The sequence below is a fragment of the Schistocerca americana genome, chromosome 2 (genome assembly GCF_021461395.2).
Source record: "Schistocerca americana isolate TAMUIC-IGC-003095 chromosome 2, iqSchAmer2.1, whole genome shotgun sequence".
Classification (NCBI taxonomy): domain Eukaryota; kingdom Metazoa; phylum Arthropoda; class Insecta; order Orthoptera; family Acrididae; genus Schistocerca; species Schistocerca americana.
Window position 1 is genome coordinate 39,886,741 of NC_060120.1, and position 22,875 is coordinate 39,909,615.

General features: G+C 52.6%; 58 non-coding genes across 58 annotated transcripts; 19 read left to right on the forward strand and 39 right to left on the reverse strand.

Annotated features, from left to right (window-relative positions):
- Window positions 1–4,330: 4,330 nt before the first annotated feature.
- Window positions 4,331–4,403, reverse strand: Trnav-cac. The gene has a single exon. It is a non-coding gene; the product is annotated as a tRNA-Val (tRNA).
- A 402-nt stretch (window positions 4,404–4,805) lies between these two features.
- Window positions 4,806–4,877, forward strand: Trnap-agg. The gene has a single exon. It is a non-coding gene; the product is annotated as a tRNA-Pro (tRNA).
- A 194-nt stretch (window positions 4,878–5,071) lies between these two features.
- Window positions 5,072–5,144, reverse strand: Trnav-aac. Its single transcript has one exon. It is a non-coding gene; the product is annotated as a tRNA-Val (tRNA).
- Window positions 5,145–5,301: 157 nt separating this feature from the next.
- Window positions 5,302–5,374, reverse strand: Trnav-cac. The gene has a single exon. It is a non-coding gene; the product is annotated as a tRNA-Val (tRNA).
- A 402-nt stretch (window positions 5,375–5,776) lies between these two features.
- On the forward strand, window positions 5,777–5,848 carry Trnap-agg. The gene has a single exon. It is a non-coding gene; the product is annotated as a tRNA-Pro (tRNA).
- Window positions 5,849–6,042: 194 nt separating this feature from the next.
- Window positions 6,043–6,115, reverse strand: Trnav-aac. The gene has a single exon. It is a non-coding gene; the product is annotated as a tRNA-Val (tRNA).
- A 157-nt stretch (window positions 6,116–6,272) lies between these two features.
- Trnav-cac lies at window positions 6,273–6,345 on the reverse strand. Its single transcript has one exon. It is a non-coding gene; the product is annotated as a tRNA-Val (tRNA).
- Window positions 6,346–6,747: 402 nt separating this feature from the next.
- Trnap-agg lies at window positions 6,748–6,819 on the forward strand. Its single transcript has one exon. It is a non-coding gene; the product is annotated as a tRNA-Pro (tRNA).
- Window positions 6,820–7,013: 194 nt separating this feature from the next.
- On the reverse strand, window positions 7,014–7,086 carry Trnav-aac. Its single transcript has one exon. It is a non-coding gene; the product is annotated as a tRNA-Val (tRNA).
- A 157-nt stretch (window positions 7,087–7,243) lies between these two features.
- On the reverse strand, window positions 7,244–7,316 carry Trnav-cac. Its single transcript has one exon. It is a non-coding gene; the product is annotated as a tRNA-Val (tRNA).
- A 402-nt stretch (window positions 7,317–7,718) lies between these two features.
- On the forward strand, window positions 7,719–7,790 carry Trnap-agg. The gene has a single exon. It is a non-coding gene; the product is annotated as a tRNA-Pro (tRNA).
- A 194-nt stretch (window positions 7,791–7,984) lies between these two features.
- Trnav-aac lies at window positions 7,985–8,057 on the reverse strand. The gene has a single exon. It is a non-coding gene; the product is annotated as a tRNA-Val (tRNA).
- A 157-nt stretch (window positions 8,058–8,214) lies between these two features.
- Trnav-cac lies at window positions 8,215–8,287 on the reverse strand. Its single transcript has one exon. It is a non-coding gene; the product is annotated as a tRNA-Val (tRNA).
- A 402-nt stretch (window positions 8,288–8,689) lies between these two features.
- On the forward strand, window positions 8,690–8,761 carry Trnap-agg. The gene has a single exon. It is a non-coding gene; the product is annotated as a tRNA-Pro (tRNA).
- A 194-nt stretch (window positions 8,762–8,955) lies between these two features.
- Window positions 8,956–9,028, reverse strand: Trnav-aac. Its single transcript has one exon. It is a non-coding gene; the product is annotated as a tRNA-Val (tRNA).
- Window positions 9,029–9,185: 157 nt separating this feature from the next.
- Window positions 9,186–9,258, reverse strand: Trnav-cac. Its single transcript has one exon. It is a non-coding gene; the product is annotated as a tRNA-Val (tRNA).
- A 402-nt stretch (window positions 9,259–9,660) lies between these two features.
- Trnap-agg lies at window positions 9,661–9,732 on the forward strand. Its single transcript has one exon. It is a non-coding gene; the product is annotated as a tRNA-Pro (tRNA).
- Window positions 9,733–9,926: 194 nt separating this feature from the next.
- Window positions 9,927–9,999, reverse strand: Trnav-aac. The gene has a single exon. It is a non-coding gene; the product is annotated as a tRNA-Val (tRNA).
- A 157-nt stretch (window positions 10,000–10,156) lies between these two features.
- Window positions 10,157–10,229, reverse strand: Trnav-cac. The gene has a single exon. It is a non-coding gene; the product is annotated as a tRNA-Val (tRNA).
- Window positions 10,230–10,631: 402 nt separating this feature from the next.
- Window positions 10,632–10,703, forward strand: Trnap-agg. Its single transcript has one exon. It is a non-coding gene; the product is annotated as a tRNA-Pro (tRNA).
- A 194-nt stretch (window positions 10,704–10,897) lies between these two features.
- Window positions 10,898–10,970, reverse strand: Trnav-aac. The gene has a single exon. It is a non-coding gene; the product is annotated as a tRNA-Val (tRNA).
- A 157-nt stretch (window positions 10,971–11,127) lies between these two features.
- On the reverse strand, window positions 11,128–11,200 carry Trnav-cac. Its single transcript has one exon. It is a non-coding gene; the product is annotated as a tRNA-Val (tRNA).
- A 402-nt stretch (window positions 11,201–11,602) lies between these two features.
- Window positions 11,603–11,674, forward strand: Trnap-agg. The gene has a single exon. It is a non-coding gene; the product is annotated as a tRNA-Pro (tRNA).
- A 194-nt stretch (window positions 11,675–11,868) lies between these two features.
- Window positions 11,869–11,941, reverse strand: Trnav-aac. Its single transcript has one exon. It is a non-coding gene; the product is annotated as a tRNA-Val (tRNA).
- Window positions 11,942–12,098: 157 nt separating this feature from the next.
- On the reverse strand, window positions 12,099–12,171 carry Trnav-cac. The gene has a single exon. It is a non-coding gene; the product is annotated as a tRNA-Val (tRNA).
- A 402-nt stretch (window positions 12,172–12,573) lies between these two features.
- On the forward strand, window positions 12,574–12,645 carry Trnap-agg. Its single transcript has one exon. It is a non-coding gene; the product is annotated as a tRNA-Pro (tRNA).
- A 194-nt stretch (window positions 12,646–12,839) lies between these two features.
- Trnav-aac lies at window positions 12,840–12,912 on the reverse strand. Its single transcript has one exon. It is a non-coding gene; the product is annotated as a tRNA-Val (tRNA).
- A 157-nt stretch (window positions 12,913–13,069) lies between these two features.
- On the reverse strand, window positions 13,070–13,142 carry Trnav-cac. The gene has a single exon. It is a non-coding gene; the product is annotated as a tRNA-Val (tRNA).
- Window positions 13,143–13,544: 402 nt separating this feature from the next.
- On the forward strand, window positions 13,545–13,616 carry Trnap-agg. The gene has a single exon. It is a non-coding gene; the product is annotated as a tRNA-Pro (tRNA).
- Window positions 13,617–13,810: 194 nt separating this feature from the next.
- Trnav-aac lies at window positions 13,811–13,883 on the reverse strand. The gene has a single exon. It is a non-coding gene; the product is annotated as a tRNA-Val (tRNA).
- A 157-nt stretch (window positions 13,884–14,040) lies between these two features.
- Trnav-cac lies at window positions 14,041–14,113 on the reverse strand. The gene has a single exon. It is a non-coding gene; the product is annotated as a tRNA-Val (tRNA).
- A 402-nt stretch (window positions 14,114–14,515) lies between these two features.
- Window positions 14,516–14,587, forward strand: Trnap-agg. Its single transcript has one exon. It is a non-coding gene; the product is annotated as a tRNA-Pro (tRNA).
- A 194-nt stretch (window positions 14,588–14,781) lies between these two features.
- Trnav-aac lies at window positions 14,782–14,854 on the reverse strand. Its single transcript has one exon. It is a non-coding gene; the product is annotated as a tRNA-Val (tRNA).
- Window positions 14,855–15,011: 157 nt separating this feature from the next.
- Window positions 15,012–15,084, reverse strand: Trnav-cac. The gene has a single exon. It is a non-coding gene; the product is annotated as a tRNA-Val (tRNA).
- A 402-nt stretch (window positions 15,085–15,486) lies between these two features.
- Window positions 15,487–15,558, forward strand: Trnap-agg. Its single transcript has one exon. It is a non-coding gene; the product is annotated as a tRNA-Pro (tRNA).
- A 194-nt stretch (window positions 15,559–15,752) lies between these two features.
- Window positions 15,753–15,825, reverse strand: Trnav-aac. Its single transcript has one exon. It is a non-coding gene; the product is annotated as a tRNA-Val (tRNA).
- A 157-nt stretch (window positions 15,826–15,982) lies between these two features.
- On the reverse strand, window positions 15,983–16,055 carry Trnav-cac. The gene has a single exon. It is a non-coding gene; the product is annotated as a tRNA-Val (tRNA).
- A 402-nt stretch (window positions 16,056–16,457) lies between these two features.
- On the forward strand, window positions 16,458–16,529 carry Trnap-agg. Its single transcript has one exon. It is a non-coding gene; the product is annotated as a tRNA-Pro (tRNA).
- A 194-nt stretch (window positions 16,530–16,723) lies between these two features.
- Window positions 16,724–16,796, reverse strand: Trnav-aac. Its single transcript has one exon. It is a non-coding gene; the product is annotated as a tRNA-Val (tRNA).
- Window positions 16,797–16,953: 157 nt separating this feature from the next.
- Trnav-cac lies at window positions 16,954–17,026 on the reverse strand. The gene has a single exon. It is a non-coding gene; the product is annotated as a tRNA-Val (tRNA).
- Window positions 17,027–17,428: 402 nt separating this feature from the next.
- Window positions 17,429–17,500, forward strand: Trnap-agg. The gene has a single exon. It is a non-coding gene; the product is annotated as a tRNA-Pro (tRNA).
- Window positions 17,501–17,694: 194 nt separating this feature from the next.
- Window positions 17,695–17,767, reverse strand: Trnav-aac. Its single transcript has one exon. It is a non-coding gene; the product is annotated as a tRNA-Val (tRNA).
- Window positions 17,768–17,924: 157 nt separating this feature from the next.
- Trnav-cac lies at window positions 17,925–17,997 on the reverse strand. The gene has a single exon. It is a non-coding gene; the product is annotated as a tRNA-Val (tRNA).
- Window positions 17,998–18,399: 402 nt separating this feature from the next.
- Window positions 18,400–18,471, forward strand: Trnap-agg. Its single transcript has one exon. It is a non-coding gene; the product is annotated as a tRNA-Pro (tRNA).
- A 194-nt stretch (window positions 18,472–18,665) lies between these two features.
- Trnav-aac lies at window positions 18,666–18,738 on the reverse strand. Its single transcript has one exon. It is a non-coding gene; the product is annotated as a tRNA-Val (tRNA).
- Window positions 18,739–18,895: 157 nt separating this feature from the next.
- Window positions 18,896–18,968, reverse strand: Trnav-cac. The gene has a single exon. It is a non-coding gene; the product is annotated as a tRNA-Val (tRNA).
- Window positions 18,969–19,370: 402 nt separating this feature from the next.
- On the forward strand, window positions 19,371–19,442 carry Trnap-agg. The gene has a single exon. It is a non-coding gene; the product is annotated as a tRNA-Pro (tRNA).
- A 194-nt stretch (window positions 19,443–19,636) lies between these two features.
- Window positions 19,637–19,709, reverse strand: Trnav-aac. Its single transcript has one exon. It is a non-coding gene; the product is annotated as a tRNA-Val (tRNA).
- A 157-nt stretch (window positions 19,710–19,866) lies between these two features.
- On the reverse strand, window positions 19,867–19,939 carry Trnav-cac. Its single transcript has one exon. It is a non-coding gene; the product is annotated as a tRNA-Val (tRNA).
- Window positions 19,940–20,341: 402 nt separating this feature from the next.
- On the forward strand, window positions 20,342–20,413 carry Trnap-agg. Its single transcript has one exon. It is a non-coding gene; the product is annotated as a tRNA-Pro (tRNA).
- A 194-nt stretch (window positions 20,414–20,607) lies between these two features.
- On the reverse strand, window positions 20,608–20,680 carry Trnav-aac. Its single transcript has one exon. It is a non-coding gene; the product is annotated as a tRNA-Val (tRNA).
- Window positions 20,681–20,837: 157 nt separating this feature from the next.
- On the reverse strand, window positions 20,838–20,910 carry Trnav-cac. The gene has a single exon. It is a non-coding gene; the product is annotated as a tRNA-Val (tRNA).
- A 402-nt stretch (window positions 20,911–21,312) lies between these two features.
- On the forward strand, window positions 21,313–21,384 carry Trnap-agg. The gene has a single exon. It is a non-coding gene; the product is annotated as a tRNA-Pro (tRNA).
- Window positions 21,385–21,578: 194 nt separating this feature from the next.
- On the reverse strand, window positions 21,579–21,651 carry Trnav-aac. The gene has a single exon. It is a non-coding gene; the product is annotated as a tRNA-Val (tRNA).
- A 157-nt stretch (window positions 21,652–21,808) lies between these two features.
- Trnav-cac lies at window positions 21,809–21,881 on the reverse strand. Its single transcript has one exon. It is a non-coding gene; the product is annotated as a tRNA-Val (tRNA).
- A 402-nt stretch (window positions 21,882–22,283) lies between these two features.
- Trnap-agg lies at window positions 22,284–22,355 on the forward strand. Its single transcript has one exon. It is a non-coding gene; the product is annotated as a tRNA-Pro (tRNA).
- A 194-nt stretch (window positions 22,356–22,549) lies between these two features.
- Trnav-aac lies at window positions 22,550–22,622 on the reverse strand. The gene has a single exon. It is a non-coding gene; the product is annotated as a tRNA-Val (tRNA).
- Window positions 22,623–22,779: 157 nt separating this feature from the next.
- Window positions 22,780–22,852, reverse strand: Trnav-cac. The gene has a single exon. It is a non-coding gene; the product is annotated as a tRNA-Val (tRNA).
- Window positions 22,853–22,875: the final 23 nt, after the last annotated feature.

Consider the following 22,875-nt stretch of genomic DNA (forward strand, 5'->3'; position numbering starts at 1 on the left):
GCGGGAAGTACGAGTTAAAAAAGTCGCCACACATTGGGATTCAACGTCTTTGACGCCTAAGCCACCTCGGGAACGAAGTAACGAGGTAGCTTTAAAGGAAACTTTAAAAATGTTCCCTCTCCAGACATACCAGCAAGCAAGTGCTAAAATTTTTTTCGCAATGGCTGTCGGGATTGGTAAAACAGCGGCAGTGTGATAGAGCTTACTGAAAACGTAACTATTAATAAACTGTGCCCTCTGCATCCGGTCTAAAGACCGCATGTTATGTTCTTTGATCACCGCACGTAAGATGGTAAGCTTGCGTTCCCAATTCACGTGGAGCATGGCCTGGGGGTTCGGTGATATAACCAGGCCTAGATGCCACAGGTCTTCGGTCCTGTCCAACCAAGAAATATCGATGGAATTGGGGTTGCGACCTAACGGCATGATTTTGGACTTTCGCTCATTAAGTCGAGCGCCACAAGCGACAGAGTACTGATGGACAATCCGACGAACTGACCCCAGCTCTTCGGTGTTAGTAATAAGCACACTGATATCGTCGGCATAGGCGTGGCAGACCGTTTTGGTGTGTAACGTTTGCAACCCGTGTAAAGTTACGTAAAACTTTTTAAGAAGTGGTTCTATAGCGATCGAGAATAACGTCATAGAAAGGGGGCACCCTTGTCGCACTGCTTGTCGTATGGGCACGGGGGCGGTTAACTGGCCGTTAACCTTCACGCGTGAAGACGTTCCGCAGATACATTTCTGAATAAGCTGTCGAAAACGCTGGTTGAATCCCATTTGACTCATTGTGCGCAATAAAAAACCGTGATTAATTCTGTCAAACGCCTTATCGAAGTCGAGAAACAATAACGCCAAATCAGTGTTGGTAATCCAAGTTAAATAAGTCAGGTCGCGATATTCACACAGGGCATTCAACATCGATCGACCACTGACTGCACCCGTCTGATAAGGGCCAAGTACTTTGCCAAGAAGTACTTTAAGCCTGGTGTTTATAATCCTAGTCAAGATCTTGAAATCAGAGTTAAGCAACGTAATTGGCCGAAAGTCATTTAACATAGTCGGATTGGATGTTTTAGGAACCAGGACAACCATGCCTTCCGTGAACTGCGGGGGGAAGGCAGCATGCGATAACAGTTCGTTATACATGGCGGTCAATTCGTCGCCGATCACATCCCAGAACCGTGAATAAAATTCGACCGGCAAGCCGTCTAAGCCGGCAGCTTTGTTCTTGGCAGCGCACGCAAGGATGGACTTAACTTCAGAGTTGGTGACAGTGGCCAAGAGAGCAGCGTTATCATCCTGATCCACTGTGGAGGCGATGTCGTTTAAAAAATCATCCCCCGCGGATAGATCGGTATCTGACTCGGAATAATGTTGTCGAAAATAATTGAAGACATGCGTCTTGATAGCACCCTGTTCATTGTACAGATTCCCGCCAGCATCCTTCAGATGAGCAATAATTTTTTGTTTACCACGTTTGGTTTCCCGTATGATATGGAATAACGATGCGGACTCGTGGGAGACGTCATCAGAACAGCGCGATCGGACCCGAGTGCCAACAAGTGCGTCACGAACTAAAGCAGTAATTTTGGCTTTGATACGCTTGATGCGGATCAGGTTGTCGGACAAAGCAGATGGATCGCTGTACAGCTGGCGTAAACCGAGGAAATAAAATTCTAGAGACCGTTTCCTCCAATAAGCCCTGGTCCTGGCAAACTGGCAAATACATTTCTTAATCCGCGGCTTAACAAACTCCGTCCACCAAAGAACGCGCTCCCTATACCGAGCTTGCCTCTGGAGGCACTGCTGCCAGGTGTCAACGAGGCAACACCGTAAATCCGCTTCATCTAGCAGCGAGACATTCAGCTGCCACGTGCCGCGTCCCAAAAATGTCTTCTGCCGCACATGCCGAATCGTTAGATGGTATGCGGTGTGGTCACTAAAACTGAGCGGCCATAGTTCACAATCACGAATGGTATGTAAAAGATCTTGAGAAACATAAAACCTATCCAGACGGCTAGAAGAAGCAGCGCTCACATAGGTATAGCCCATCGTGTCTGGTCGAAGGTGACACCAACTATCTTGTAAATGCAGTCCATCTGTTAACGTTAGTAGCTCGGGACAAAAATTAAAATTCGGACTTTGATCTTCGTTGCGTAAAACGCAGTTGAAATCCCCACCCAGGATGATCTTCAGTCGAACGTTCGGCAATAAGGTCACAACTTCAGCCCTAAAAAATTCACTTCTGTCCCTTCTGCCAGCGGACCCTGTCGGGGCGTACACGTTCAGGAGAAGCAAATCCTGTAATTGGGCGGCAATGCCGCGTCCCGTTTCTAAAATCGCTGTAGGTTGGTAAGCGATGCCAGCTTTGAATAAAATCGCAGTGCCCGCTTCAGTGCCAAGATTTAATATGGCATCATACCCAGGTATTTCTCCAACCTTGGGGGACACAACTTCTTGGAAGAAAACTATATCTATATCGGCGGCATATAGATAGTCGGTCAAGCATTTAAGTTTGACATCGGATGTGATCCTATTTAAATTAACTGTGGCAAGTTTATAATCTTGCATGGTGGGGATAGAAAGGGTCCGTGTTATTCACTTTCGTCTGCCCAAGACTTCTCGGCTGGCGTATGCTGATGGCCAGTATCCATCAGCTCAGGACTCGGACGGTCGACATGCATCTCCATATCGGCCTCCCCCACGTGGCGCGCGACGGAACCCATTTCATCTGTGCCGCCGCGTTCACTGCCGTCTTTTCGGATCTGCTTTATAGTGCGCTGCAGTTTCTTTTCCAGAGTGCGGATCTCCTCCGCACTCTGCTTCCGTGCCGACCGCTTAGATTTCCCAGTTCTTGGGGGAGGTGCGTCAGCGTCAGAAACGGTTTTGACGTCCGTCAAGCGGCTGTGTGTAGAGCCTTCCTCAGATAGGTCACTGCCGAGAAGGAGGGGAGTGGGGGGCGCAACGTCAGGGGGGCAAGAAACGCGCGACCTGTCGCCACCATCCGACAACTGTTTCAGCTCGACGGACGTAGTTGGAGTAGGGACAGGAGTCGGTCCGGCATGGTCGGCACGAAGGCCGACAGTCGGGGAAACCTGCAGGTGTGCAGCATGGCTGTCGATATCGGTGACATCACTACGAACGGGACATTCGGGGGTTGCCGCAGAGTTGTTGACAATGACCGCGCCGGCGTCTGGGGTCACCGCAGCCGGTTGGTGGAGCGTCGGTTGTGTCGTAGGCGACTCCATCAATGTCCGCGCGTAAGACAACCGATTGCCATCGTGCCCATCGAGAGGTGTAAGACGATGTTGCATTCCTCGGCGACCCGCCCGGACACGGGAACAAGCAGATTTTAAATGGTCGGTAGAACCACATATTACACAAGTTCGCGGTTGTCCTTCGTACATCACCAGCGCTCGAAAACCCTGCACCAAAATGTTGGACGGGATGTGCTTCGTTAAATCAATTTTAGCATTCCGAACGCCGTTATCAACATTGAAATGTTTGTAACCCCTCCATTGCTCGGCATGAATTTGCAAGACATTACCGTAGGGAGACAAAGCTTGCCGAATTCTATCGAAGCTAACTTCGAAAGGCAGATTAAATATACGGACGGTTCGTAGCCCTAGTCCAGGATGACTAACAGATACTTTACAAATTTCGCCTTTAGAAGTCACAAAATCCACAGTGCCTTCCGTGAGGGTCATAATACGAACGCAAGGATCGTCACTAATCAATTTTACATAAACAGCGTTCGCAAGAAAATCATACGAAAACCCAAGAACTTCGTCATCTCGCAGTCCTAATCGATCGTAAAACCAGTCAATAAGTTCGTGAACATGTGGTCGAGCATATCCATACGGAAATCCAAATCGTAGCGTATAACATCTCAACTCATCCTCCATCACTTTCGTGAAGTAGTACTTACAGTACCAACAGCTGCGTGCGCTCTTAAGCACAAGCGAAGCGACCACCACCGCACGTCTGCACACGGCCGCGGCCGCGGCGGAACTGTGTTAGGCAGACGTGATAACCGCTACACCACGGAAACTGCTTGTGTGCACCTTACTTCACAGACGACTTATAGTGATGTTGCCATCGTAACTAAAAAATTCAATAAATGTGGTACTTGCAAACGAAGGGACATGCAGCAGATCCACACACGACGTGGCTCATTGGAGGACAATACGACATAGGCAGGAAAATACTGTTCCCGCCCGTAACTAAAAAATTCAATAAATGTGGTACTTGCAAACGAAGGGACATGCAGCAGATCCACACACGACGTGGCTCATTGGAGGACAATACGACATAGGCAGGAAAATACTGTTCCCGCCCGGGATCGAACCGGGGACCTTCTGCGTGTGAAGCAGACGTGATAACCGCTACACTACGGAAACGACGGACCTGAGGAGTCCATCCTTGTTCACTCGAACTTGCCTCAGACTTTCTCTCGTCCGCGAATGCACACACGACAGTTCCTTTGTCAGCCTGGAACCCATCACAGCCGAGGGCTCAAGAAGTCTTCGGGGTGCTCGAGAGGGTGTCTGCCGTAGCACCCCTAACGAGATAGCGGCGTTTCGCGCAGTCGTTATTGCAAGTCATATCAGCAAAAGCAATCACTTTCTCAGCAGCAGGCAGTGCGAGCCCAGCGGCAGCTCTACATGAAGGTACCAATAGCCCAGGAAGGCCGCCGACCGCAGGAATTCGCGCCGCCCCCATCCCGCCAGCGTACACGAGACTTCCAGGGCACCCTGGACGACATCGAGGGACTGGAATAATTGGCATTCGCCGTGTCACAGGGCTCGTTGGTCTAGGGGTATGATTCCTGCTTAGGGTGCAGGAGGTCCCGGGTTCAAATCCCGGACGAGCCCTAGCGTTTTGTGCAAAGTGATCGCACGTCAGTGGCTGAGTCAGCGCAAAAAGCTCGCCGTCAATATCAAATGAATTTCTTATTCGATGTGAGCAATTGACACTCGGGTCCGACGCGTGAAGGCGATTACGAAGGTTTCGGGTACAGATGGTAGCAGATGCATGTTAGTACGTCTTGCTTAAAGTGATGAAAAAGTGTTTCCGCCCGGGATCGAAACGGGGACCTTCTGCGTGTTAGGCAGACGTGATAACCGCTACACCACGGAAACTGCTCGTGTGCACCTTACTTCACAGACGACTTATAGTGATGTTGCCATCGTAACTAAAAAATTCAATAAATGTGGTACTTGCAAACGAAGGGACATGCAGCAGATCCACACACGACGTGGCTCATTGGAGGACAATACGACATAGGCAGGAAAATACTGTTCCCGCCCGGGATCGAACCGGGGACCTTCTGCGTGTGAAGCAGACGTGATAACCGCTACACTACGGAAACGACGGACCTGAGGAGTCCATCCTTGTTCACTCGAACTTGCCTCAGACTTTCTCTCGTCCGCGAATGCACACACGACAGTTCCTTTGTCAGCCTGGAACCCATCACAGCCGAGGGCTCAAGAAGTCTTCGGGGTGCTCGAGAGGGTGTCTGCCGTAGCACCCCTAACGAGATAGCGGCGTTTCGCGCAGTCGTTATTGCAAGTCATATCAGCAAAAGCAATCACTTTCTCAGCAGCAGGCAGTGCGAGCCCAGCGGCAGCTCTACATGAAGGTACCAATAGCCCAGGAAGGCCGCCGACCGCAGGAATTCGCGCCGCCCCCATCCCGCCAGCGTACACGAGACTTCCAGGGCACCCTGGACGACATCGAGGGACTGGAATAATTGGCATTCGCCGTGTCACAGGGCTCGTTGGTCTAGGGGTATGATTCCTGCTTAGGGTGCAGGAGGTCCCGGGTTCAAATCCCGGACGAGCCCTAGCGTTTTGTGCAAAGTGATCGCACGTCAGTGGCTGAGTCAGCGCAAAAAGCTCGCCGTCAATATCAAATGAATTTCTTATTCGATGTGAGCAATTGACACTCGGGTCCGACGCGTGAAGGCGATTACGAAGGTTTCGGGTACAGATGGTAGCAGATGCATGTTAGTACGTCTTGCTTAAAGTGATGAAAAAGTGTTTCCGCCCGGGATCGAAACGGGGACCTTCTGCGTGTTAGGCAGACGTGATAACCGCTACACCACGGAAACTGCTTGTGTGCACCTTACTTCACAGACGACTTATAGTGATGTTGCCATCGTAACTAAAAAATTCAATAAATGTGGTACTTGCAAACGAAGGGACATGCAGCAGATCCACACACGACGTGGCTCATTGGAGGACAATACGACATAGGCAGGAAAATACTGTTCCCGCCCGGGATCGAACCGGGGACCTTCTGCGTGTGAAGCAGACGTGATAACCGCTACACTACGGAAACGACGGACCTGAGGAGTCCATCCTTGTTCACTCGAACTTGCCTCAGACTTTCTCTCGTCCGCGAATGCACACACGACAGTTCCTTTGTCAGCCTGGAACCCATCACAGCCGAGGGCTCAAGAAGTCTTCGGGGTGCTCGAGAGGGTGTCTGCCGTAGCACCCCTAACGAGATAGCGGCGTTTCGCGCAGTCGTTATTGCAAGTCATATCAGCAAAAGCAATCACTTTCTCAGCAGCAGGCAGTGCGAGCCCAGCGGCAGCTCTACATGAAGGTACCAATAGCCCAGGAAGGCCGCCGACCGCAGGAATTCGCGCCGCCCCCATCCCGCCAGCGTACACGAGACTTCCAGGGCACCCTGGACGACATCGAGGGACTGGAATAATTGGCATTCGCCGTGTCACAGGGCTCGTTGGTCTAGGGGTATGATTCCTGCTTAGGGTGCAGGAGGTCCCGGGTTCAAATCCCGGACGAGCCCTAGCGTTTTGTGCAAAGTGATCGCACGTCAGTGGCTGAGTCAGCGCAAAAAGCTCGCCGTCAATATCAAATGAATTTCTTATTCGATGTGAGCAATTGACACTCGGGTCCGACGCGTGAAGGCGATTACGAAGGTTTCGGGTACAGATGGTAGCAGATGCATGTTAGTACGTCTTGCTTAAAGTGATGAAAAAGTGTTTCCGCCCGGGATCGAAACGGGGACCTTCTGCGTGTTAGGCAGACGTGATAACCGCTACACCACGGAAACTGCTCGTGTGCACCTTACTTCACAGACGACTTATAGTGATGTTGCCATCGTAACTAAAAAATTCAATAAATGTGGTACTTGCAAACGAAGGGACATGCAGCAGATCCACACACGACGTGGCTCATTGGAGGACAATACGACATAGGCAGGAAAATACTGTTCCCGCCCGGGATCGAACCGGGGACCTTCTGCGTGTGAAGCAGACGTGATAACCGCTACACTACGGAAACGACGGACCTGAGGAGTCCATCCTTGTTCACTCGAACTTGCCTCAGACTTTCTCTCGTCCGCGAATGCACACACGACAGTTCCTTTGTCAGCCTGGAACCCATCACAGCCGAGGGCTCAAGAAGTCTTCGGGGTGCTCGAGAGGGTGTCTGCCGTAGCACCCCTAACGAGATAGCGGCGTTTCGCGCAGTCGTTATTGCAAGTCATATCAGCAAAAGCAATCACTTTCTCAGCAGCAGGCAGTGCGAGCCCAGCGGCAGCTCTACATGAAGGTACCAATAGCCCAGGAAGGCCGCCGACCGCAGGAATTCGCGCCGCCCCCATCCCGCCAGCGTACACGAGACTTCCAGGGCACCCTGGACGACATCGAGGGACTGGAATAATTGGCATTCGCCGTGTCACAGGGCTCGTTGGTCTAGGGGTATGATTCCTGCTTAGGGTGCAGGAGGTCCCGGGTTCAAATCCCGGACGAGCCCTAGCGTTTTGTGCAAAGTGATCGCACGTCAGTGGCTGAGTCAGCGCAAAAAGCTCGCCGTCAATATCAAATGAATTTCTTATTCGATGTGAGCAATTGACACTCGGGTCCGACGCGTGAAGGCGATTACGAAGGTTTCGGGTACAGATGGTAGCAGATGCATGTTAGTACGTCTTGCTTAAAGTGATGAAAAAGTGTTTCCGCCCGGGATCGAAACGGGGACCTTCTGCGTGTTAGGCAGACGTGATAACCGCTACACCACGGAAACTGCTTGTGTGCACCTTACTTCACAGACGACTTATAGTGATGTTGCCATCGTAACTAAAAAATTCAATAAATGTGGTACTTGCAAACGAAGGGACATGCAGCAGATCCACACACGACGTGGCTCATTGGAGGACAATACGACATAGGCAGGAAAATACTGTTCCCGCCCGGGATCGAACCGGGGACCTTCTGCGTGTGAAGCAGACGTGATAACCGCTACACTACGGAAACGACGGACCTGAGGAGTCCATCCTTGTTCACTCGAACTTGCCTCAGACTTTCTCTCGTCCGCGAATGCACACACGACAGTTCCTTTGTCAGCCTGGAACCCATCACAGCCGAGGGCTCAAGAAGTCTTCGGGGTGCTCGAGAGGGTGTCTGCCGTAGCACCCCTAACGAGATAGCGGCGTTTCGCGCAGTCGTTATTGCAAGTCATATCAGCAAAAGCAATCACTTTCTCAGCAGCAGGCAGTGCGAGCCCAGCGGCAGCTCTACATGAAGGTACCAATAGCCCAGGAAGGCCGCCGACCGCAGGAATTCGCGCCGCCCCCATCCCGCCAGCGTACACGAGACTTCCAGGGCACCCTGGACGACATCGAGGGACTGGAATAATTGGCATTCGCCGTGTCACAGGGCTCGTTGGTCTAGGGGTATGATTCCTGCTTAGGGTGCAGGAGGTCCCGGGTTCAAATCCCGGACGAGCCCTAGCGTTTTGTGCAAAGTGATCGCACGTCAGTGGCTGAGTCAGCGCAAAAAGCTCGCCGTCAATATCAAATGAATTTCTTATTCGATGTGAGCAATTGACACTCGGGTCCGACGCGTGAAGGCGATTACGAAGGTTTCGGGTACAGATGGTAGCAGATGCATGTTAGTACGTCTTGCTTAAAGTGATGAAAAAGTGTTTCCGCCCGGGATCGAAACGGGGACCTTCTGCGTGTTAGGCAGACGTGATAACCGCTACACCACGGAAACTGCTCGTGTGCACCTTACTTCACAGACGACTTATAGTGATGTTGCCATCGTAACTAAAAAATTCAATAAATGTGGTACTTGCAAACGAAGGGACATGCAGCAGATCCACACACGACGTGGCTCATTGGAGGACAATACGACATAGGCAGGAAAATACTGTTCCCGCCCGGGATCGAACCGGGGACCTTCTGCGTGTGAAGCAGACGTGATAACCGCTACACTACGGAAACGACGGACCTGAGGAGTCCATCCTTGTTCACTCGAACTTGCCTCAGACTTTCTCTCGTCCGCGAATGCACACACGACAGTTCCTTTGTCAGCCTGGAACCCATCACAGCCGAGGGCTCAAGAAGTCTTCGGGGTGCTCGAGAGGGTGTCTGCCGTAGCACCCCTAACGAGATAGCGGCGTTTCGCGCAGTCGTTATTGCAAGTCATATCAGCAAAAGCAATCACTTTCTCAGCAGCAGGCAGTGCGAGCCCAGCCGCAGCTCTACATGAAGGTACCAATAGCCCAGGAAGGCCGCCGACCGCAGGAATTCGCGCCGCCCCCATCCCGCCAGCGTACACGAGACTTCCAGGGCACCCTGGACGACATCGAGGGACTGGAATAATTGGCATTCGCCGTGTCACAGGGCTCGTTGGTCTAGGGGTATGATTCCTGCTTAGGGTGCAGGAGGTCCCGGGTTCAAATCCCGGACGAGCCCTAGCGTTTTGTGCAAAGTGATCGCACGTCAGTGGCTGAGTCAGCGCAAAAAGCTCGCCGTCAATATCAAATGAATTTCTTATTCGATGTGAGCAATTGACACTCGGGTCCGACGCGTGAAGGCGATTACGAAGGTTTCGGGTACAGATGGTAGCAGATGCATGTTAGTACGTCTTGCTTAAAGTGATGAAAAAGTGTTTCCGCCCGGGATCGAAACGGGGACCTTCTGCGTGTTAGGCAGACGTGATAACCGCTACACCACGGAAACTGCTTGTGTGCACCTTACTTCACAGACGACTTATAGTGATGTTGCCATCGTAACTAAAAAATTCAATAAATGTGGTACTTGCAAACGAAGGGACATGCAGCAGATCCACACACGACGTGGCTCATTGGAGGACAATACGACATAGGCAGGAAAATACTGTTCCCGCCCGGGATCGAACCGGGGACCTTCTGCGTGTGAAGCAGACGTGATAACCGCTACACTACGGAAACGACGGACCTGAGGAGTCCATCCTTGTTCACTCGAACTTGCCTCAGACTTTCTCTCGTCCGCGAATGCACACACGACAGTTCCTTTGTCAGCCTGGAACCCATCACAGCCGAGGGCTCAAGAAGTCTTCGGGGTGCTCGAGAGGGTGTCTGCCGTAGCACCCCTAACGAGATAGCGGCGTTTCGCGCAGTCGTTATTGCAAGTCATATCAGCAAAAGCAATCACTTTCTCAGCAGCAGGCAGTGCGAGCCCAGCGGCAGCTCTACATGAAGGTACCAATAGCCCAGGAAGGCCGCCGACCGCAGGAATTCGCGCCGCCCCCATCCCGCCAGCGTACACGAGACTTCCAGGGCACCCTGGACGACATCGAGGGACTGGAATAATTGGCATTCGCCGTGTCACAGGGCTCGTTGGTCTAGGGGTATGATTCCTGCTTAGGGTGCAGGAGGTCCCGGGTTCAAATCCCGGACGAGCCCTAGCGTTTTGTGCAAAGTGATCGCACGTCAGTGGCTGAGTCAGCGCAAAAAGCTCGCCGTCAATATCAAATGAATTTCTTATTCGATGTGAGCAATTGACACTCGGGTCCGACGCGTGAAGGCGATTACGAAGGTTTCGGGTACAGATGGTAGCAGATGCATGTTAGTACGTCTTGCTTAAAGTGATGAAAAAGTGTTTCCGCCCGGGATCGAAACGGGGACCTTCTGCGTGTTAGGCAGACGTGATAACCGCTACACCACGGAAACTGCTTGTGTGCACCTTACTTCACAGACGACTTATAGTGATGTTGCCATCGTAACTAAAAAATTCAATAAATGTGGTACTTGCAAACGAAGGGACATGCAGCAGATCCACACACGACGTGGCTCATTGGAGGACAATACGACATAGGCAGGAAAATACTGTTCCCGCCCGGGATCGAACCGGGGACCTTCTGCGTGTGAAGCAGACGTGATAACCGCTACACTACGGAAACGACGGACCTGAGGAGTCCATCCTTGTTCACTCGAACTTGCCTCAGACTTTCTCTCGTCCGCGAATGCACACACGACAGTTCCTTTGTCAGCCTGGAACCCATCACAGCCGAGGGCTCAAGAAGTCTTCGGGGTGCTCGAGAGGGTGTCTGCCGTAGCACCCCTAACGAGATAGCGGCGTTTCGCGCAGTCGTTATTGCAAGTCATATCAGCAAAAGCAATCACTTTCTCAGCAGCAGGCAGTGCGAGCCCAGCGGCAGCTCTACATGAAGGTACCAATAGCCCAGGAAGGCAGCCGACCGCAGGAATTCGCGCCGCCCCCATCCCGCCAGCGTACACGAGACTTCCAGGGCACCCTGGACGACATCGAGGGACTGGAATAATTGGCATTCGCCGTGTCACAGGGCTCGTTGGTCTAGGGGTATGATTCCTGCTTAGGGTGCAGGAGGTCCCGGGTTCAAATCCCGGACGAGCCCTAGCGTTTTGTGCAAAGTGATCGCACGTCAGTGGCTGAGTCAGCGCAAAAAGCTCGCCGTCAATATCAAATGAATTTCTTATTCGATGTGAGCAATTGACACTCGGGTCCGACGCGTGAAGGCGATTACGAAGGTTTCGGGTACAGATGGTAGCAGATGCATGTTAGTACGTCTTGCTTAAAGTGATGAAAAAGTGTTTCCGCCCGGGATCGAAACGGGGACCTTCTGCGTGTTAGGCAGACGTGATAACCGCTACACCACGGAAACTGCTCGTGTGCACCTTACTTCACAGACGACTTATAGTGATGTTGCCATCGTAACTAAAAAATTCAATAAATGTGGTACTTGCAAACGAAGGGACATGCAGCAGATCCACACACGACGTGGCTCATTGGAGGACAATACGACATAGGCAGGAAAATACTGTTCCCGCCCGGGATCGAACCGGGGACCTTCTGCGTGTGAAGCAGACGTGATAACCGCTACACTACGGAAACGACGGACCTGAGGAGTCCATCCTTGTTCACTCGAACTTGCCTCAGACTTTCTCTCGTCCGCGAATGCACACACGACAGTTCCTTTGTCAGCCTGGAACCCATCACAGCCGAGGGCTGTAGAAGTCTTCGGGGTGCTCGAGAGGGTGTCTGCCGTAGCACCCCTAACGAGATAGCGGCGTTTCGCGCAGTCGTTATTGCAAGTCATATCAGCAAAAGCAATCACTTTCTCAGCAGCAGGCAGTGCGAGCCCAGCGGCAGCTCTACATGAAGGTACCAATAGCCCAGGAAGGCCGCCGACCGCAGGAATTCGCGCCGCCCCCATCCCGCCAGCGTACACGAGACTTCCAGGGCACCCTGGACGACATCGAGGGACTGGAATAATTGGCATTCGCCGTGTCACAGGGCTCGTTGGTCTAGGGGTATGATTCCTGCTTAGGGTGCAGGAGGTCCCGGGTTCAAATCCCGGACGAGCCCTAGCGTTTTGTGCAAAGTGATCGCACGTCAGTGGCTGAGTCAGCGCAAAAAGCTCGCCGTCAATATCAAATGAATTTCTTATTCGATGTGAGCAATTGACACTCGGGTCCGACGCGTGAAGGCGATTACGAAGGTTTCGGGTACAGATGGTAGCAGATGCATGTTAGTACGTCTTGCTTAAAGTGATGAAAAAGTGTTTCCGCCCGGGATCGAAACGGGGACCTTCTGCGTGTTAGGCAGACGTGATAACCGCTACACCACGGAAACTGCTTGTGTGCACCTTACTTCACAGACGACTTATAGTGATGTTGCCATCGTAACTAAAAAATTCAATAAATGTGGTACTTGCAAACGAAGGGACATGCAGCAGATCCACACACGACGTGGCTCATTGGAGGACAATACGACATAGGCAGGAAAATACTGTTCCCGCCCGGGATCGAACCGGGGACCTTCTGCGTGTGAAGCAGACGTGATAACCGCTACACTACGGAAACGACGGACCTGAGGAGTCCATCCTTGTTCACTCGAACTTGCCTCAGACTTTCTCTCGTCCGCGAATGCACACACGACAGTTCCTTTGTCAGCCTGGAACCCATCACAGCCGAGGGCTCAAGAAGTCTTCGGGGTGCTCGAGAGGGTGTCTGCCGTAGCACCCCTAACGAGATAGCGGCGTTTCGCGCAGTCGTTATTGCAAGTCATATCAGCAAAAGCAATCACTTTCTCAGCAGCAGGCAGTGCGAGCCCAGCGGCAGCTCTACATGAAGGTACCAATAGCCCAGGAAGGCCGCCGACCGCAGGAATTCGCGCCGCCCCCATCCCGCCAGCGTACACGAGACTTCCAGGGCACCCTGGACGACATCGAGGGACTGGAATAATTGGCATTCGCCGTTTCACAGGGCTCGTTGGTCTAGGGGTATGATTCCTGCTTAGGGTGCAGGAGGTCCCGGGTTCAAATCCCGGACGAGCCCTAGCGTTTTGTGCAAAGTGATCGCACGTCAGTGGCTGAGTCAGCGCAAAAAGCTCGCCGTCAATATCAAATGAATTTCTTATTCGATGTGAGCAATTGACACTCGGGTCCGACGCGTGAAGGCGATTACGAAGGTTTCGGGTACAGATGGTAGCAGATGCATGTTAGTACGTCTTGCTTAAAGTGATGAAAAAGTGTTTCCGCCCGGGATCGAAACGGGGACCTTCTGCGTGTTAGGCAGACGTGATAACCGCTACACCACGGAAACTGCTTGTGTGCACCTTACTTCACAGACGACTTATAGTGATGTTGCCATCGTAACTAAAAAATTCAATAAATGTGGTACTTGCAAACGAAGGGACATGCAGCAGATCCACACACGACGTGGCTCATTGGAGGACAATACGACATAGGCAGGAAAATACTGTTCCCGCCCGGGATCGAACCGGGGACCTTCTGCGTGTGAAGCAGACGTGATAACCGCTACACTACGGAAACGACGGACCTGAGGAGTCCATCCTTGTTCACTCGAACTTGCCTCAGACTTTCTCTCGTCCGCGAATGCACACACGACAGTTCCTTTGTCAGCCTGGAACCCATCACAGCCGAGGGCTGTAGAAGTCTTCGGGGTGCTCGAGAGGGTGTCTGCCGTAGCACCCCTAACGAGATAGCGGCGTTTCGCGCAGTCGTTATTGCAAGTCATATCAGCAAAAGCAATCACTTTCTCAGCAGCAGGCAGTGCGAGCCCAGCGGCAGCTCTACATGAAGGTACCAATAGCCCAGGAAGGCCGCCGACCGCAGGAATTCGCGCCGCCCCCATCCCGCCAGCGTACACGAGACTTCCAGGGCACCCTGGACGACATCGAGGGACTGGAATAATTGGCATTCGCCGTGTCACAGGGCTCGTTGGTCTAGGGGTATGATTCCTGCTTAGGGTGCAGGAGGTCCCGGGTTCAAATCCCGGACGAGCCCTAGCGTTTTGTGCAAAGTGATCGCACGTCAGTGGCTGAGTCAGCGCAAAAAGCTCGCCGTCAATATCAAATGAATTTCTTATTCGATGTGAGCAATTGACACTCGGGTCCGACGCGTGAAGGCGATTACGAAGGTTTCGGGTACAGATGGTAGCAGATGCATGTTAGTACGTCTTGCTTAAAGTGATGAAAAAGTGTTTCCGCCCGGGATCGAAACGGGGACCTTCTGCGTGTTAGGCAGACGTGATAACCGCTACACCACGGAAACTGCTTGTGTGCACCTTACTTCACAGACGACTTATAGTGATGTTGCCATCGTAACTAAAAAATTCAATAAATGTGGTACTTGCAAACGAAGGGACATGCAGCAGATCCACACACGACGTGGCTCATTGGAGGACAATACGACATAGGCAGGAAAATACTGTTCCCGCCCGGGATCGAACCGGGGACCTTCTGCGTGTGAAGCAGACGTGATAACCGCTACACTACGGAAACGACGGACCTGAGGAGTCCATCCTTGTTCACTCGAACTTGCCTCAGACTTTCTCTCGTCCGCGAATGCACACACGACAGTTCCTTTGTCAGCCTGGAACCCATCACAGCCGAGGGCTCAAGAAGTCTTCGGGGTGCTCGAGAGGGTGTCTGCCGTAGCACCCCTAACGAGATAGCGGCGTTTCGCGCAGTCGTTATTGCAAGTCATATCAGCAAAAGCAATCACTTTCTCAGCAGCAGGCAGTGCGAGCCCAGCGGCAGCTCTACATGAAGGTACCAATAGCCCAGGAAGGCCGCCGACCGCAGGAATTCGCGCCGCCCCCATCCCGCCAGCGTACACGAGACTTCCAGGGCACCCTGGACGACATCGAGGGACTGGAATAATTGGCATTCGCCGTGTCACAGGGCTCGTTGGTCTAGGGGTATGATTCCTGCTTAGGGTGCAGGAGGTCCCGGGTTCAAATCCCGGACGAGCCCTAGCGTTTTGTGCAAAGTGATCGCACGTCAGTGGCTGAGTCAGCGCAAAAAGCTCGCCGTCAATATCAAATGAATTTCTTATTCGATGTGAGCAATTGACACTCGGGTCCGACGCGTGAAGGCGATTACGAAGGTTTCGGGTACAGATGGTAGCAGATGCATGTTAGTACGTCTTGCTTAAAGTGATGAAAAAGTGTTTCCGCCCGGGATCGAAACGGGGACCTTCTGCGTGTTAGGCAGACGTGATAACCGCTACACCACGGAAACTGCTTGTGTGCACCTTACTTCACAGACGACTTATAGTGATGTTGCCATCGTAACTAAAAAATTCAATAAATGTGGTACTTGCAAACGAAGGGACATGCAGCAGATCCACACACGACGTGGCTCATTGGAGGACAATACGACATAGGCAGGAAAATACTGTTCCCGCCCGGGATCGAACCGGGGACCTTCTGCGTGTGAAGCAGACGTGATAACCGCTACACTACGGAAACGACGGACCTGAGGAGTCCATCCTTGTTCACTCGAACTTGCCTCAGACTTTCTCTCGTCCGCGAATGCACACACGACAGTTCCTTTGTCAGCCTGGAACCCATCACAGCCGAGGGCTCAAGAAGTCTTCGGGGTGCTCGAGAGGGTGTCTGCCGTAGCACCCCTAACGAGATAGCGGCGTTTCGCGCAGTCGTTATTGCAAGTCATATCAGCAAAAGCAATCACTTTCTCAGCAGCAGGCAGTGCGAGCCCAGCGGCAGCTCTACATGAAGGTACCAATAGCCCAGGAAGGCAGCCGACCGCAGGAATTCGCGCCGCCCCCATCCCGCCAGCGTACACGAGACTTCCAGGGCACCCTGGACGACATCGAGGGACTGGAATAATTGGCATTCGCCGTGTCACAGGGCTCGTTGGTCTAGGGGTATGATTCCTGCTTAGGGTGCAGGAGGTCCCGGGTTCAAATCCCGGACGAGCCCTAGCGTTTTGTGCAAAGTGATCGCACGTCAGTGGCTGAGTCAGCGCAAAAAGCTCGCCGTCAATATCAAATGAATTTCTTATTCGATGTGAGCAATTGACACTCGGGTCCGACGCGTGAAGGCGATTACGAAGGTTTCGGGTACAGATGGTAGCAGATGCATGTTAGTACGTCTTGCTTAAAGTGATGAAAAAGTGTTTCCGCCCGGGATCGAAACGGGGACCTTCTGCGTGTTAGGCAGACGTGATAACCGCTACACCACGGAAACTGCTCGTGTGCACCTTACTTCACAGACGACTTATAGTGATGTTGCCATCGTAACTAAAAAATTCAATAAATGTGGTACTTGCAAACGAAGGGACATGCAGCAGATCCACACACGACGTGGCTCATTGGAGGACAATACGACATAGGCAGGAAAATACTGTTCCCGCCCGGGATCGAACCGGGGACCTTCTGCGTGTGAAGCAGACGTGATAACCGCTACACTACGGAAACGACGGACCTGAGGAGTCCATCCTTGTTCACTCGAACTTGCCTCAGACTTTCTCTCGTCCGCGAATGCACACACGACAGTTCCTTTGTCAGCCTGGAACCCATCACAGCCGAGGGCTGTAGAAGTCTTCGGGGTGCTCGAGAGGGTGTCTGCCGTAGCACCCCTAACGAGATAGCGGCGTTTCGCGCAGTCGTTATTGCAAGTCATATCAGCAAAAGCAATCACTTTCTCAGCAGCAGGCAGTGCGAGCCCAGCGGCAGCTCTACATGAAGGTACCAATAGCCCAGGAAGGCCGCCGACCGCAGGAATTCGCGCCGCCCCCATCCCGCCAGCGTACACGAGACTTCCAGGGCACCCTGGACGACATCGAGGGACTGGAATAATTGGCATTCGCCGTGTCACAGGGCTCGTTGGTCTAGGGGTATGATTCCTGCTTAGGGTGCAGGAGGTCCCGGGTTCAAATCCCGGACGAGCCCTAGCGTTTTGTGCAAAGTGATCGCACGTCAGTGGCTGAGTCAGCGCAAAAAGCTCGCCGTCAATATCAAATGAATTTCTTATTCGATGTGAGCAATTGACACTCGGGTCCGACGCGTGAAGGCGATTACGAAGGTTTCGGGTACAGATGGTAGCAGATGCATGTTAGTACGTCTTGCTTAAAGTGATGAAAAAGTGTTTCCGCCCGGGATCGAAACGGGGACCTTCTGCGTGTTAGGCAGACGTGATAACCGCTACACCACGGAAACTGCTTGTGTGCACCTTACTTCACAGACGACTTATAGTGATGTTGCCATCGTAACTAAAAAATTCAATAAATGTGGTACTTGCAAACGAAGGGACATGCAGCAGATCCACACACGACGTGGCTCATTGGAGGACAATACGACATAGGCAGGAAAATACTGTTCCCGCCCGGGATCGAACCGGGGACCTTCTGCGTGTGAAGCAGACGTGATAACCGCTACACTACGGAAACGACGGACCTGAGGAGTCCATCCTTGTTCACTCGAACTTGCCTCAGACTTTCTCTCGTCCGCGAATGCACACACGACAGTTCCTTTGTCAGCCTGGAACCCATCACAGCCGAGGGCTCAAGAAGTCTTCGGGGTGCTCGAGAGGGTGTCTGCCGTAGCACCCCTAACGAGATAGCGGCGTTTCGCGCAGTCGTTATTGCAAGTCATATCAGCAAAAGCAATCACTTTCTCAGCAGCAGGCAGTGCGAGCCCAGCGGCAGCTCTACATGAAGGTACCAATAGCCCAGGAAGGCAGCCGACCGCAGGAATTCGCGCCGCCCCCATCCCGCCAGCGTACACGAGACTTCCAGGGCACCCTGGACGACATCGAGGGACTGGAATAATTGGCATTCGCCGTGTCACAGGGCTCGTTGGTCTAGGGGTATGATTCCTGCTTAGGGTGCAGGAGGTCCCGGGTTCAAATCCCGGACGAGCCCTAGCGTTTTGTGCAAAGTGATCGCACGTCAGTGGCTGAGTCAGCGCAAAAAGCTCGCCGTCAATATCAAATGAATTTCTTATTCGATGTGAGCAATTGACACTCGGGTCCGACGCGTGAAGGCGATTACGAAGGTTTCGGGTACAGATGGTAGCAGATGCATGTTAGTACGTCTTGCTTAAAGTGATGAAAAAGTGTTTCCGCCCGGGATCGAAACGGGGACCTTCTGCGTGTTAGGCAGACGTGATAACCGCTACACCACGGAAACTGCTCGTGTGCACCTTACTTCACAGACGACTTATAGTGATGTTGCCATCGTAACTAAAAAATTCAATAAATGTGGTACTTGCAAACGAAGGGACATGCAGCAGATCCACACACGACGTGGCTCATTGGAGGACAATACGACATAGGCAGGAAAATACTGTTCCCGCCCGGGATCGAACCGGGGACCTTCTGCGTGTGAAGCAGACGTGATAACCGCTACACTACGGAAACGACGGACCTGAGGAGTCCATCCTTGTTCACTCGAACTTGCCTCAGACTTTCTCTCGTCCGCGAATGCACACACGACAGTTCCTTTGTCAGCCTGGAACCCATCACAGCCGAGGGCTGTAGAAGTCTTCGGGGTGCTCGAGAGGGTGTCTGCCGTAGCACCCCTAACGAGATAGCGGCGTTTCGCGCAGTCGTTATTGCAAGTCATATCAGCAAAAGCAATCACTTTCTCAGCAGCAGGCAGTGCGAGCCCAGCGGCAGCTCTACATGAAGGTACCAATAGCCCAGGAAGGCCGCCGACCGCAGGAATTCGCGCCGCCCCCATCCCGCCAGCGTACACGAGACTTCCAGGGCACCCTGGACGACATCGAGGGACTGGAATAATTGGCATTCGCCGTGTCACAGGGCTCGTTGGTCTAGGGGTATGATTCCTGCTTAGGGTGCAGGAGGTCCCGGGTTCAAATCCCGGACGAGCCCTAGCGTTTTGTGCAAAGTGATCGCACGTCAGTGGCTGAGTCAGCGCAAAAAGCTCGCCGTCAATATCAAATGAATTTCTTATTCGATGTGAGCAATTGACACTCGGGTCCGACGCGTGAAGGCGATTACGAAGGTTTCGGGTACAGATGGTAGCAGATGCATGTTAGTACGTCTTGCTTAAAGTGATGAAAAAGTGTTTCCGCCCGGGATCGAAACGGGGACCTTCTGCGTGTTAGGCAGACGTGATAACCGCTACACCACGGAAACTGCTTGTGTGCACCTTACTTCACAGACGACTTATAGTGATGTTGCCATCGTAACTAAAAAATTCAATAAATGTGGTACTTGCAAACGAAGGGACATGCAGCAGATCCACACACGACGTGGCTCATTGGAGGACAATACGACATAGGCAGGAAAATACTGTTCCCGCCCGGGATCGAACCGGGGACCTTCTGCGTGTGAAGCAGACGTGATAACCGCTACACTACGGAAACGACGGACCTGAGGAGTCCATCCTTGTTCACTCGAACTTGCCTCAGACTTTCTCTCGTCCGCGAATGCACACACGACAGTTCCTTTGTCAGCCTGGAACCCATCACAGCCGAGGGCTCAAGAAGTCTTCGGGGTGCTCGAGAGGGTGTCTGCCGTAGCACCCCTAACGAGATAGCGGCGTTTCGCGCAGTCGTTATTGCAAGTCATATCAGCAAAAGCAATCACTTTCTCAGCAGCAGGCAGTGCGAGCCCAGCGGCAGCTCTACATGAAGGTACCAATAGCCCAGGAAGGCAGCCGACCGCAGGAATTCGCGCCGCCCCCATCCCGCCAGCGTACACGAGACTTCCAGGGCACCCTGGACGACATCGAGGGACTGGAATAATTGGCATTCGCCGTGTCACAGGGCTCGTTGGTCTAGGGGTATGATTCCTGCTTAGGGTGCAGGAGGTCCCGGGTTCAAATCCCGGACGAGCCCTAGCGTTTTGTGCAAAGTGATCGCACGTCAGTGGCTGAGTCAGCGCAAAAAGCTCGCCGTCAATATCAAATGAATTTCTTATTCGATGTGAGCAATTGACACTCGGGTCCGACGCGTGAAGGCGATTACGAAGGTTTCGGGTACAGATGGTAGCAGATGCATGTTAGTACGTCTTGCTTAAAGTGATGAAAAAGTGTTTCCGCCCGGGATCGAAACGGGGACCTTCTGCGTGTTAGGCAGACGTGATAACCGCTACACCACGGAAACTGCTCGTGTGCACCTTACTTCACAGACGACTTATAGTGATGTTGCCATCGTAACTAAAAAATTCAATAAATGTGGTACTTGCAAACGAAGGGACATGCAGCAGATCCACACACGACGTGGCTCATTGGAGGACAATACGACATAGGCAGGAAAATACTGTTCCCGCCCGGGATCGAACCGGGGACCTTCTGCGTGTGAAGCAGACGTGATAACCGCTACACTACGGAAACGACGGACCTGAGGAGTCCATCCTTGTTCACTCGAACTTGCCTCAGACTTTCTCTCGTCCGCGAATGCACACACGACAGTTCCTTTGTCAGCCTGGAACCCATCACAGCCGAGGGCTCAAGAAGTCTTCGGGGTGCTCGAGAGGGTGTCTGCCGTAGCACCCCTAACGAGATAGCGGCGTTTCGCGCAGTCGTTATTGCAAGTCATATCAGCAAAAGCAATCACTTTCTCAGCAGCAGGCAGTGCGAGCCCAGCGGCAGCTCTACATGAAGGTACCAATAGCCCAGGAAGGCCGCCGACCGCAGGAATTCGCGCCGCCCCCATCCCGCCAGCGTACACGAGACTTCCAGGGCACCCTGGACGACATCGAGGGACTGGAATAATTGGGATTCGCCGTGTCACAGGGCTCGTTGGTCTAGGGGTATGATTCCTGCTTAGGGTGCAGGAGGTCCCGGGTTCAAATCCCGGACGAGCCCTAGCGTTTTGTGCAAAGTGATCGCACGTCAGTGGCTGAGTCAGCGCAAAAAGCTCGCCGTCAATATCAAATGAATTTCTTATTCGATGTGAGCAATTGACACTCGGGTCCGACGCGTGAAGGCGATTACGAAGGTTTCGGGTACAGATGGTAGCAGATGCATGTTAGTACGTCTTGCTTAAAGTGATGAAAAAGTGTTTCCGCCCGGGATCGAAACGGGGACCTTCTGCGTGTTAGGCAGACGTGATAACCGCTACACCACGGAAACTGCTTGTGTGCACCTTACTTCACAGACGACTTATAGTGATGTTGCCATCGTAACTAAAAAATTCAATAAATGTGGTACTTGCAAACGAAGGGACATGCAGCAGATCCACACACGACGTGGCTCATTGGAGGACAATACGACATAGGCAGGAAAATACTGTTCCCGCCCGGGATCGAACCGGGGACCTTCTGCGTGTGAAGCAGACGTGATAACCGCTACACTACGGAAACGACGGACCTGAGGAGTCCATCCTTGTTCACTCGAACTTGCCTCAGACTTTCTCTCGTCCGCGAATGCACACACGACAGTTCCTTTGTCAGCCTGGAACCCATCACAGCCGAGGGCTCAAGAAGTCTTCGGGGTGCTCGAGAGGGTGTCTGCCGTAGCACCCCTAACGAGATAGCGGCGTTTCGCGCAGTCGTTATTGCAAGTCATATCAGCAAAAGCAATCACTTTCTCAGCAGCAGGCAGTGCGAGCCCAGCGGCAGCTCTACATGAAGGTACCAATAGCCCAGGAAGGCCGCCGACCGCAGGAATTCGCGCCGCCCCCATCCCGCCAGCGTACACGAGACTTCCAGGGCACCCTGGACGACATCGAGGGACTGGAATAATTGGCATTCGCCGTGTCACAGGGCTCGTTGGTCTAGGGGTATGATTCCTGCTTAGGGTGCAGGAGGTCCCGGGTTCAAATCCCGGACGAGCCCTAGCGTTTTGTGCAAAGTGATCGCACGTCAGTGGCTGAGTCAGCGCAAAAAGCTCGCCGTCAATATCAAATGAATTTCTTATTCGATGTGAGCAATTGACACTCGGGTCCGACGCGTGAAGGCGATTACGAAGGTTTCGGGTACAGATGGTAGCAGATGCATGTTAGTACGTCTTGCTTAAAGTGATGAAAAAGTGTTTCCGCCCGGGATCGAAACGGGGACCTTCTGCGTGTTAGGCAGACGTGATAACCGCTACACCACGGAAACTGCTTGTGTGCACCTTACTTCACAGACGACTTATAGTGATGTTGCCATCGTAACTAAAAAATTCAATAAATGTGGTACTTGCAAACGAAGGGACATGCAGCAGATCCACACACGACGTGGCTCATTGGAGGACAATACGACATAGGCAGGAAAATACTGTTCCCGCCCGGGATCGAACCGGGGACCTTCTGCGTGTGAAGCAGACGTGATAACCGCTACACTACGGAAACGACGGACCTGAGGAGTCCATCCT